The following is a 13,324-nucleotide window of genomic DNA, read 5'->3' on the forward strand; positions in this document are numbered from 1 at the left end:
TCTCTATGGGTTGAGCTAAGAAATGGCAAGGGTAAAAGGACCCTAATGGCAGATGTAAACAGGCCTCCAAACAGCAGCTGGGATGTGGATTACAAATTACAGCAGGAGATAGAAAAGGCATGTCAGAAGGGCAAAGTCATGATAATCGTTAGGGATTTTAACGTGAAAGTGGATTGGGAAAACCAAGCCAGTACTGGACCTCGAGAGAGAATTTGTAGAATGTCTAAGGGATTGCTTTTTGGAACAGCTTGTTGTTGAGCCCACTAGGGGATCGGCTGCACTGGATTGGGTATTGTGTAATGATCCAAAGGTGATAAGAGAGCTTAAAGTTAAGGAACCCTTAGGGAACAGTGATCACAATATGATCGAGTTCATTTTGAAATTTGAGAAGAAGTTAAATTCTAATGTGTCAGTATTTCAGTGGAATAAAGGAAAATACAAAGGCATGAGATGGCAGTTGGCCAAAGTTGACTGGAAAGAGGCACTAGCAGGAAGGACAGCAGAACAGCAAGGGCTGGAGTTTCTATGAAAACTGAGGAAAGTGCAAGACAGATATATTCCAAATAATAAGAAATTTTCGAATGGAAGAAGGACACTACCATGGCTGACAAGTGAAGTCAGAGCCAAAGTAAAAGCAAAAGAGAGGGCATGCAAGGAAACCAAAGCTAGTGGGAAAATAGAGGATTGGGAAACTTTTAAAAACCTGCAGAAGGAGACCAAGAAGGTCATTAGGAAGGAAAAGATGAATTATGAATGGAAGCTGGCAATTAATATCAACGAAGATACTAAGTATATAAATGGTAAAAGTGAGTCGAGGGTAGACATAGGACCAATAGAAAATGACGCTGGAAATATTGTAATGAGAGATGCAGTGATGGTAGAGGAACTAAATGAGTATTTTGCATCAGTCTTCCCAGTGGAAGACACCTGTAGTATACCAGTCATTCGAGATTGTCAGAGAAGTGAAGTATGTGCAGTGACAATTTCAACTGAGAAGGTGCTCAGGAAGATTAATGGTCTGAGGGTGGATAAATCTCCTGGACCTGATGGAATGCACCCTTGGGTTCTGAAGGAAGTAGCTGGAGAGATTGCGGAGGCATTAACAATGATCTTTCAAGAATCGATAGATTCTGGTATGACTGGAAAATTGCAAATGTAATTTTGCTATTTAAGAAGGGTGGGAGGCAGCAGAAAGGAAACTATAGACCTGTTAGCCTGACATCAGTGGTTGGGAAGTTGTTGGAATTGATTGTTGGGGATGAGATTACAGAGTACCTGGAGGCACATGACAAGATAGGCCAAAGCCAGCATGGTTTCCCGAAAGGAAAATCCTGTCTGACTAACCTACTGCAACTTTTTGAGGAAATTACAAGCAGGATAGACAAAGGAGATGCAGTAGATGGAGTGTACTTGGATTTTCAGAAGGCCTTTGACAAGGTGCCGCACATGAGGCTGCTTAGCAAGATAAGAGCCCATTGAATTAGAGGGAAGTTACTAGCATAGGTGGAGCATTGGCTGATGGTCAGAAAACCAAGAGTGGGAATAAAGAGACCCGATTCTGGCTGGCTGCCAATTACCAGTGGAGTTCCACAGGGGTCAGTGTTGGGACCGCTGCTTTTTATGGTACATGTCAATGATTTGGACTATGGGATTAATGGATTTGTGGCTAAATTTGCTGATGATACAAAGATAGGTGGGGGAGCTGATAGTGCTGAGGAAACAGAGAGACTTAGAGAGTTTAGGGGAATGGGCAAAGAAGTGACAAATGAAATACAATGTTGGACAGTGTATGGTCATGCACTTTGGTGGAAGAAATAAATGAGCAGACTATTATTTAGATGGGGGAGAATTCAAAATACAGAGATGCAAAGGGACTTGGGAGTCCTTGTACAAGATACCCTAAAGGTTAACCTCCAGGTTGAGTCAGTGGTGCAGAAGGTGAATGCAATGTTGGCATTCATTTCTAGAGGTATAGAATATAAGAGCAGGGATGTGATGTTGAAGTTCTACAAGGCACCACACTTAGAGTATTGTGTGCAGTTTTGGGTTCCTTATTTTACAAACAATATGCTGACATTGGAGAGCATTCTGAGAAGATTCACGAGAAATGATTCCAGGAATGAAAGGGTTACCATATGAGAAATGTCTGGCAACTCTTGGGCTGTATTCTCTGGAGTTCAGGAGGATGAGGGGGGATCTCATTGAAACATTCCAAATGTTAAAAGGCCTGAACAGATTAGATGACAAAGTTATTTCCCATGGTAGGGGAGTATAGGACAAGAGGGCACAACTTCAGGATTGAAGAACGTCCATTTAAAACAAATGCAGAGAAATTACTTTAGTCAGAGGGTGGTAAATCTGGAATTTGTTGTCACGAGCAGCTGTGGAGGCCAAGTCATTGGGTGTATTTAAGGCAGAGATAGATAGGTTCTTGATTAGCCAGGGCATCAAAGGGTATGGGGAGAAGGTAGGGGAGTGGGGATAACTGGAAGGATTGGATCAGCCCATGATTGAATAGTGGAGCAGACTTGACGGGCCGAATGGCCTACTTCTATATATTATGGTCTTAAATTAGATAAGGGGCCCAAAACTGTTCACAATACTTACCAGTGCTTTATAAAGCTTCAGTGTTAAATCCTTGCTTTTATTTTCTGGTCCTCTCAACGTTAATGCTAATATTGCATTTGCCTTCCTTAGGAGCTTACTCACCCTACAAGTTTAACCTTTAGGGAATCCATACCCATAGCGATCACCAGTGTGGGTTCAACAATCCATTCACTTTGGTGTCCAGACAGTTCCTGGACGGTCCCTTGTGGGTGATGTCTCCATCTGGTTTCATGGGTTCTCAGATGACTGATGAGGCCGATGTGAAAACCAGAGACTGGGCAGGAGATGTCTGATGGGCTGGATGGTGGTAGTCTGTGAGGTCCTCACTCCTCCTGCCTTCTCCGCTGGGCTCCTGTCTGCCCCTGACACACCATCCCACCATTGTCAGTGCCTTCTCCCCTTCTCAAAGTTCAAAGTAAATTTATTATCAAAGTACGCATATCATCGTATACAACCCTGACATTCACTTTCTTGCAGACATTTATAGGAAAGTAATGAAATACAATAGAATTCAAGAAAAGCTATACATAAATATAGACTGACAAATACTCTGTGCAAAAAAAAAAGACATTGTGCAAATAATACTGAGAAGATGAGTTGTGGACTCCTTGAGATCGAGTCTGTTGGTTGTGGAATCAGTTCAGTGTTAAGCTGAGCGGAGTTAACCAATGGTTGAAAGGTAATAAATGTTTCTGAACCTGGTGGTGTGGGACCTGAGGCTCTCTACCTCCTATCTGATGCCAGTAGTGAGGAGAAGGCATGGTCTGGATGGTGGGAGACTTTGATGATGGAGACTGCTTTCCTTGTGCCAGCACTCCGTGTAAATGTGCTCAGTGGTGGGAAGGGCTTTGCAGCTTCTCCACTTTGAGGCCACAGGGGTTGAGAATTCTCAGGAATCGTAGGATGTTCCACATCATCAATGAGGCATATTGCTGACTCTTTCCCTCTGTCTGCCTGGTCATCTTGTCTCCATGTGACAGAGACCTGAGGTGAGTCATGCCTCAGTAAGCCAGCATTGGTCTGAGAGTTCACATCCTTCTAATGAATGTTGGTGATTCTATGCGGCCGGTGTTGTGTATTTAACATTTCAGTAATCTTGTATATATATTGATTGATTAGGTGTCCTTGTTTGTTTAAATAATTTATTTCTAGTTATATGTATAAGTACGTGAATTGAAAATGTCGTCATGCTATGACATGACACGCAAGCACCTTGCTTAAAGTAAACATGAAGTTAGACTCTCATTTGGACTCGTGTCTTCCTTTGAATTAGTTTAATGTTTTGAAGTGATTAAACATAACATTAATGATGAGGCATTTTTAAACCAAATTCAAGATGGCTACCAACCTGTTGAAGTGCAGGAAAGCACAGCAAAGAAGAGCAAGTGAGAAAAAAACAGCCCAGCATATGCAGAGACAATCAAGTTTTAAAAAAAGGGCAGCAAATGGAAAAATTCATGGGTTCATAAAGAGTGAGTACTGGGTGATCATAATCATAGATTTTTAAAAAAAACAAATGGCCTGGCTATATCAGAAAGACTGATATGCTTGATTACACAACCAGTAACTGGATTTTATATACTGAGTAAATTCAACAGTATTTTGAAGCAAATGAAATAGCAAATGAGAATAAGTACCAATTGTACTGAGTGCGTTGGATTTAGTGCATACAGTTTGATTTAAAGTTTGACTGCTCCAACCAAACCAGCAGAAATGAGTTTTGTGGATGTTGTCAAAGTGATGCAGGAACTATTAGAACCAAAGCCATTGTTGATTGAAGAATGCTTCAGGTTTTATAGGTGGAATTGGAATTAAAAGGAAGGGACTCCACTTCAGTTGACATGGCTGAATTGAAGAAATTGTCTGAGCATTAGCTGTTTGGTAATGGGCTTACTAATGCACTGAGAGATCATTTTGTTTGTGGAATCTTAGAAGAAAGCATTCAAAAATGACTCCTAACTGAAGTACAACTTACACTTAAAAGAGCAGTTGAAATTGTTGTTTTAATATAAACCGCAGACAGAGACACAATTGAGTTGCAGTCATGAACAAAAGATTTAATCACTGTGAACAAAATTTCAATGTCTAAACAGAAATTGGCCTGGCTGAACAAATTGGGTTACCATTGTGGCAGGGGCTCACATACACCAGACCAATGCAAACTTTAGGGCAAAACTTGCAGAAAATGCAACAAAGTAGGACACATATACAGAGCATGTCAGGCAGACAAAACTAAATGGACTGTACAAAGAAGAGAAAAAGATAAAAAGGAGTCAAGTAGCAGTTGCAAAAAGATTACTCATCTGCATCCTGTTGATGAAAAGTCTAATAATGATGAGAGTGACACAGCACTGTGTAGCCTCGAGATTTATAATGTGGAAACTGACAGCCGACAAGCAATATGGCTCACACCAGAAGTTAACAGTAAATTAATTAAAATGGAATTGGGCTCTGGTTCAGCTTTTTCAGTCATTACACAAAATGAGTTTGAACGGCATTTCAAGGATACTGAACTAGAGCCTGCAGCTATCCAACTGGGAACTTATACTGGAGAAAACTAGGAATGACATTCGTAACACATTGCACATTGGACCAAGGAAGGACCATGCAGTTCAGAAGGATTGTGAAAGTGATGAAAGCAGTGATTTGATTACAACAGTTTTTGTGGACATTTCTGAGAAAGCTTCTGATATGTTAATCAGGCAGTTGTGAAATATGGTTTTAATCTGGAAGAGAGTTCAAGGAGCTTCAGGAAAGTTGCGAGCATTTGTTTTTTGTGAGTATAAAGAACCAGAATCTACTCTGTGTGCATTAAGATTATTGCATGAACTGCAAGTAGGAGACAAAATGTTGCTTGTAAAAGTGTTTGTAGATGCAAGACCGAAGCCCAGCTGAATGAATGGAAGGCCAAAAAGAAAGGAGTCAATGGAGATACAAAAACACAGAATTCATCAGATGGTGGTGTGGATGAGGAAACCAAGAGGAGAGATCAGATCATAAAATAGAAAGATTAATACTCCAGAGAACTAAATGCATCTTCCCAAGATTAAGATGCATAAACCAGAAGAAGAGAAGAAAGGTGTATAGAACTATCAGAACCACTGTTTTCAGTCATGGAGTCAGCTCCTACAACCACCATGGAGGAGGCCCCTGTACCTGACATTGTTTTCACAGCCACAAGTCTCACCTGCCAAGCAGAGTGACTCCTTGTCAGCAAAGACATTATCCCACAAGAATAACAAAACCTCCACAGTGTTTAAATCTTTACACTTGAGTGGGACAATTTAAAATTTACTATGCTGTGAATGTATGTGCAGTATACAATAGTTGTATTATGTAGAACTCAGTGTATAAGTTGAGATGTATTCTCTATTGAGTGGAGTTTATAGCTAAGCAGAGAGGAGTGTTGTGTATTTAACATTTCAGTAATATTTGCGTATATATATATATAGGTTGATTAAGCATTCTTGGTTTAGAACCATAGAACCATAGAAACTACAGCACAGAAACAGGCCTTTTGGCCCTTCTTGGCTGTGCCGAACCATTTTCTGCCTAGTCCCACTGACCTGCACACGGACCATATCCCTCCATACACCTCCCATCCATGTATCTGTCCAATTTATTCTTAAATGTTAAAAAAGAACCTGCATTTACCACCTCGTCTGGCAGCTCATTCCATACTCCCACCACTCTCTGTGTGAAGAAGCCCCCCTTAATGTTCCCTTTAAACTTTTCCCCCCTCACCCTTAACCCATGTCTTCTGGTTTTTTTCTCCCCTTGCCTCAGTGGAAAAAGCCTGCTTGCATTCATTCTATCTATACCCATCATAATTTTATATACCTCTATCAAATCTCCCCTCATTCTTCTATGCTCCAGGGAATAAAGTCCTAACCTATTCAACCTTTCTCTGTAACTGAGTTTCTCAAGTCCCGGCAACATCCTTGTAAACCTTCTCTGCACTCTTTCAACCTTATTTATATCCTTCCTGTAATTTGGTGACCAAAACTGAACACAATACTCCAGATTCGGCCTCACCAATGCCTTATACAACCTCATCATAACATTCCAGCTCTTATACTCAATACTTCGATTAATAGAGGCCAACGTACCAAAAGCTCTCTTTACAACCCTATCTACCTGTGACGCCACTTTTAGGGAATTTTGTATCTGTATTCCCAGATCCCTCTGTTCCACTGCACTCCTCAGTAAATAATGTATTACAAGTCGTATGTATAAATATGTGAATTGTATACATCCTCACTCTACCACGTGATATGCATGTGACTCGCTTAAAGTAAACGCAAAGTTAGACACATTTCAAACTCCTGTGTCCTTGTTTGAGTTAGTTTAATGTTTTAAATTCAGAAAGTATAATACTGATATTGGTATCAGTGGTGTTTTCTGAGGGTTGTCCAGGTTCATTTCCCTCTACAGGTGCCTGACCTGCTGAGTTCTCGGGTGAAATCACACAGCCAATGGTGCAGGGAATTCCAATGACTCTCAAATCCTCAGCCACTGCCCTAAGTTCCTTGTAACCACTGAACCTGCCTCTTGCTGCGTCAAAGGGCTGGTGCCTCACACTTGCATGGTTCTCTTGCTACACACATCAAAGTTGCTGGTGAACGCAGCAGGCCAGGCAGCATCTCTAGGAAGAGGTGCAGTCGACGTTTCAGGCCGAGACCCCTCGTCAGGACTAACTGAAGGAAGAGTGAGTAAGGGATTTGAAAGTTGGAGGGGGAGGGGGAGATCCAAAATGATAGGAGAAGACAGGAGGGGGAGGGATGGAGCCAAGAACTGGACAGGTGATAGGCAAAAGGGGATACGAGAGGATCATGGGACAGGAGGTCCGGGAAGAAAGACTGGGGGGGGGGCCTAGAGGATGGGCAAGGGGTATATTCAGAGGGACAGAGGGAGAAAAAGGAGAGTGAGAGAAAGAATGTGTGCATATAAATAAGTAACAGATGGGGTACGAGGGGGAGGTGGGGCCTAGCGGAAGTTAGAGAAGTTGATGTTCATGCCATCAGGTTGGAGGCTACCCAGACGGAATATAAGGTGTTGTTCCTCCAACCTGAGTATGGCTTCATCTTTACAGTAGAGGAGGCCGTGGATAGACATGTCAGAATGGGAATGGGATGTGGAATTAAAATGTGTGGCCACTGGGAGATCCTGCTTTCTCTGGCGGACAGAGCGTAGATGTTCAGCAAAGCGGTCTCCCAGTCTGCGTCGGGTCTCACCAATATATAAAAGGCCACATCGGGAGCACCTCCTCTACTGTAAAGATGAAGCCACACTCAGGTTGGAGGAACAACACTTTATATTCCGTCTGGGTAGCCTCCAACCTAATGGCATGAACATCGACTTCTCTAACTTCTGCTAGGCCCCACCTCCCCCTCGTACCCCATCTGTTACTTATTTATATGCACACATTCTTTCTCTCACTCTCCTTTTTCTCCCTCTGTCCCTCTGAATATACCTCTTGCCCATCCTCTGGGTCCCCCCCCCCCTTGTCTTTCTTCCCGGACCTCCTGTCCCATGGTCCTCTCGTATCCCCTTTTGCCAATCACCTGTCCAGCTCTTGGCTCCATCCCTCCCCCTCCTGTCTTCTCCTATCATTTTGGATCTCCCCCTCCCCCTCCAACTTTCAAATCCCTTACTCACTCTTCCTTCAGTTAGTCCTGACGAAGGGTCTCGGCCTGAAACGTCAACTGCACCTCTTCCTAGAGATGCTGCCTGGCCTGCTGCGTTCACCAGCAACTTTGATGTGTGTTGCTTGAATTTCCAGCATCTGCAGAATTCCTGTTGTTATGGTTCTCTTGCTGTTTGTTTTGAGCTGCTGAAAGTGTGTTGGTTCCTTTGTTAGTCTATAAGATGTAGGTCTTCGCCTCTTGCAGCACCCAGTGGGTGGTTACAGGAGCTCCAGACGTGCAGACTGATCTATGAACCGTTCAGAAATCCAGTTCTCTAAGCTGACTGACTGTGCGGTAGTTTATGTTCGCTGTGCCTGAGGCTGCATTCTCTCAATCACAAAACTGGATTAAGTATAGCCGCAAAGACTTGAGTAGTGAAAGTTCAAAACCATTGGAATTGCCACCTGCTAACTTGTTAAATCACATAGGTGTAAAAAAAACTCATTTTAAAAACAACAAAGCATTTTCCCTTGATGTTATTCTGCCTGTGTGATGGTGACACAGTTTTTTGTGGGAACTTGTGTGTACAGACTTGATTGTTCCATTACCCAAGTTAAACTGTGACTTAGATTGCACAAGATTTACCCTTTTGTCTCGCCAATGTGTGATAGATACCAAGGGACGGAAGCCACGTTGTCACACACCTTTTGGTTTTGCCCATTACTGTCTGGATTTTGGTCCAAAATATTCAACTGGTACTCAAAGGCCTTTAAAAGATCCTTCCCCTTGGAAGCTGGCCTCACTATATTTGGCTGCTCGCAATCTACTATTTGTTTCCCTGCAGCCATACAACAGTCTCTGATGCTGGGGATGATCGTTGCCAAAAGACTTATCTTGAGGGAATGGAAATCACCTTCTCCCCCTTCCTTTCGGAGATGGATGGCTGATATGATCTCAGTCATACAGATGGAGAAACTTAGGTCCTTGAGAACCAATTCAATTGTAAAATTTTCGGCTATCTGGGATCCATTTCTTGCCTACCTGGATGAGGCCAGGGGCGGGTGAGCAATTTCCCCCCAGCTGATTCCTCACGGCCCTCATTTGAGATTTAATGTTTAGTATTTTTAAGCACTTTGTACAATAGGCATCCCTCTAATGTTATGTCCCTTTTTTTTGCTTATTTCTTTTTTATACATGTCTGAGCTGGTATGTTTTTGTTGATTTCATTGGGGTTTTTTTTGAAAATTTTGAAAATAAAGTATTTTTTAAAAAACAGTGATTTAATTTCAGAGTTAATTTGCTTTGTTTAAAAATACTTTGTGATGTTCAAAAGTCATGAAAAGCACTATGGTAAAACAGCACATATCATGGTTTTCCAGTGATGCCAATTATTTAGAACATTTTGTAACCTGAAAGTGTGTTTGTTGGCAATAAGAAAATAAAGTGAGTTCCAATACAAACTGTTCTATATTTGTTTAAAATATTGAATTCCCTAGATTATTACTCGCTAAAAAACTATACCTGTCTTCACTTGACTTGTCAGTTTGTCAAGTTACTGATTTGAGAATATACTGTAGCTGACATAGTTAGTAACTTTGTGCATGACACCTAAATTGGATGGTGGACTGTAGAGGATGTGGTGTGATGGATGGAGGGGAGTTGGACAGAGGAGTTGGTGTAGTGAACAGTGGAGGACATATCCCCTCCCAGATTCTCACTTCATCCCTCTCCCCTCCCAGATTCTCACTTCATCCCCCTCCCCTCCCCTCCCAGATTCCCACCATTAATCTCCCCTGCCAGACTCTCACCATCCTTAGAACCACAGAACCATAGAACACTGCAGCACAGAAAACAGGCCATTCAGCCCTTCTAGTCTGTGCTGAAACTTTATTCCACTAGTCCCATTGACCTGCATCCAGTCCATAACCCTCCAGACCTCTCCCATCCATGTATCTATCCAATTTATTACCATGTCAGATGGCAGCTCATTCCACACTCCCACCACTCTCTGAGTGAAGAAGTTCCCCCTAATGTTCCCCCTAAACCTTTCCCCTTTCACCCTAAAGCCATGTCCTCTCGTATTTATCTCTCCTAATCTAAGTGGAAAGAGCCTACTCGCATTTACTCTGTCTATACCCCTCATAATTTTGTAAACCTCTATCAAATCTCCCCTCATTCTTCTACGCTCCAAGGAATAAAGTCCTAACCTGTTCAATCTTCCCCTGTAACTCAACTCCTGAAGACCTGGCAACATCCTAGTAAATCTTCTCTGCATTCTTTCAATCTTACTGATATCCTTCCTATAGTTAGGTGACCAGAACTGCACACAATATTCCTAATTTGGGCTCACCAATGTTTTATACTATCTTACCATAACATCCCAACTCCTATACTCAATACTTTGATTTATGAATGCCAGGATGCCAAAAGCCTTCTTTACAACCCTGTCTACCTGTGATGCCACTTTCAGGGAATTATGTATCTGAACTTCCAGATCCCTTTGTTCCTCCACACTCCTCAGTGCCCTACCATTTACTGTGTATGTCCTACCTTGATTTGTCCTACCAAAATGCAACACCTCACACTTGTCTGCATTAAATTCTATCTGCCATTTCCTGGCCCATTTTTCCAGTTGGTCCAGATCCCTTTGCAAGCTTTGAAAGCCTTCCTCGCTGTCCACAACGCCTCCTATCTTAGTGTCTTCAGTAAACTAACTGATCCAATTTATCACATTATCATCTAGATCATTGATATAGACAACAAACAACAATGGTCCCAGCACAGATCCCTGAGGCACACCACTAGTCACAGGCCTCCAGTCTGAGAAGCAATCATCCACTACCACTCTCTGTCTTCTCCCACACAGCCAATTTCGAATCCATTTTGCAACCCCTCCATGGATACCTAGTGTCTGAACCTTCTGAACTAACCTCCCTTGTGGGACCTTGTCAAATGCCTTACTAAAGTCCATGTAGACAATATCCACAGTCTTTCCTTCATCTACTTTCTTGGTAATCTCCTTGGAAAAACTCTACAAGATTCATTAAACACAATCTACCATGCACAAAGCCATGCTGACTATCCTTAATCAGCCCTTGGCTGTCCAAATACTTGTATATCCGATCCCTCAGAACACCTTTCAATAATTTACCTACTACTGATGTCAGGCTCACTGGCCTGTAATTACCTGGTTTAATTTTGGAGCCTTTTTTAAACAACGGAACAACATGAGCTACCCTCCAATCCTCCAGCACCGCACTCATGGCTCAGGACATTTTAAATATTTCTTCCAGGGCCCTGCAATTTCTACACTAGTCTCTCTCAAGGTCTGAGGAAATATCATGTCAGGCCTGGGGGATTTATCTACCTTTATTTGCTGTAAGGCAGCAAGCACCTCCTCCTCTTTAATCTCTATATGTTCCATGACACTACTGCTTGTTTCCCTTCCTTCCACATACGCTATGGCAGTTTCCTGAGTAAATACTGATGCAAAAAAACTGTTTAAGATCTCCCCCATCTCATGAGGCTCCACACATAGATGACCACTCTGATCTTCTGGGGGACCAATTTTGTCCCTACTATCCTTTTACTCTTAATATACTTGTAGAAACCCTTTGGGTTTACCTTCACATTATCTGCCAAAGCAACCTCATGTCTTCTTTTTGCCTTCCCGATTTCCTTCTTTAGTATTTTCTTACATTTTCTATAATTTTCAAGTACGTCATTTGTTCTTTGTTGCCTATACCTGCTATATACCTCTCTCTTTTTCTTAACCAGTTCGCCAATTTCCCTTGAAAACCAAGGTTCCCTATGCCTGTTAACTTTGCCTTTAATCCTGGCAAGAATATGCAAACTCTGCACTCTAAAAAAATTTCGCCTTTGAAGGCCTTCCACTTACTGAACACATCCTTGCCAGATAACAACTTATCCCAATCCACTCTTCCTAGATCCTTTCTCATTTCCACAAAATTGGCCGTTCTTCAATTTAGAACCTCAACTCGAGGACCAGACTTATCCTTATCCATAATTAACTTGAAACTGATGACATTATGGTCACTGGACCCAAAATGTTTGCCTACACATACTTCTGTCACCTGACCTGTCTGGTTCCCTAATAGGAGATAAAATATTGCATCCTCTCTCGTAGGTACCTCTATATATTGATTTAGAAAACTTTCCTGAACACATTTGACAAACTCCAAGCCATCCAGCCCTTTCACAGTGTGGGAGTCCCAGTCAATATGTGGAAAGTTAAGATCCTCTACCATTACAACTTTCTTTTTCTTACATCGGTCTGCTATCTCTCTACAGATTTGCTCTTCCAATTCTCTCTGACTTTTGGGCGGTCTATAATACAACCCTATTAGTGTGGTCACACCTTTCCCGTTCCTCAGCTCCACCCATATGGCCTCTGTAGGTGAGCCCTTGGGGCTGTCCTGTCTACGCACAGCTGTGATATTCTCCCTGACAAGTAACGCCATTCCTCCCCCTTTCATCCATCCCCCTCTATCACGTCTGAAACAACGGAAATCCAGAACATTAACCTGCCAGTCCTGCTCCTCCTGCAACCAAGTCTCATTAATAGCAATAATGTCATAATCGATCCTTCTCCCCTCCCACATCCTCACCATATCTCTCCCCTTCCTCTCCCAGATCCTCACTTCATCCCTCTCCCCTCCCAAATCCTCACTTCATCCCTCTCCCCTCCCAAATCCTCACTTCATCCCTCTCCCCTCCCAGATTCCCACCATCCCTCTCCCCTCCTACATCCTCACCATCCCCCTCCTCTCCCACATCCTCACCATATCTCTCCTCTTCCCCTTCCAGATCCTCACCATATCTCTCCCCTCCCCTCCCAAATCCTCACTTCATCCCTCTCCCCTCCCAGATCCTCACCATATCTCTCCCCTTCCCCTCCCAGATCCTCACTTCATCCCTCTCTCCTCCCAAATCCTCACTTCATCCCTCTCCCCTCCCAGATTCCCACCATCCCTCTCCCCTCCCACATCCTCACCATATTTCTCCCCTCCCCTCCCAAATCCTCACTTCATCCCTCTCCCCTCCCAAATCCTCACTTCATCCCTGTCCCC

This window comes from Mobula birostris, chromosome 9, assembly GCF_030028105.1.
Source record: "Mobula birostris isolate sMobBir1 chromosome 9, sMobBir1.hap1, whole genome shotgun sequence".
NCBI classification, from domain to species: Eukaryota; Metazoa; Chordata; class Chondrichthyes; order Myliobatiformes; family Myliobatidae; genus Mobula; species Mobula birostris.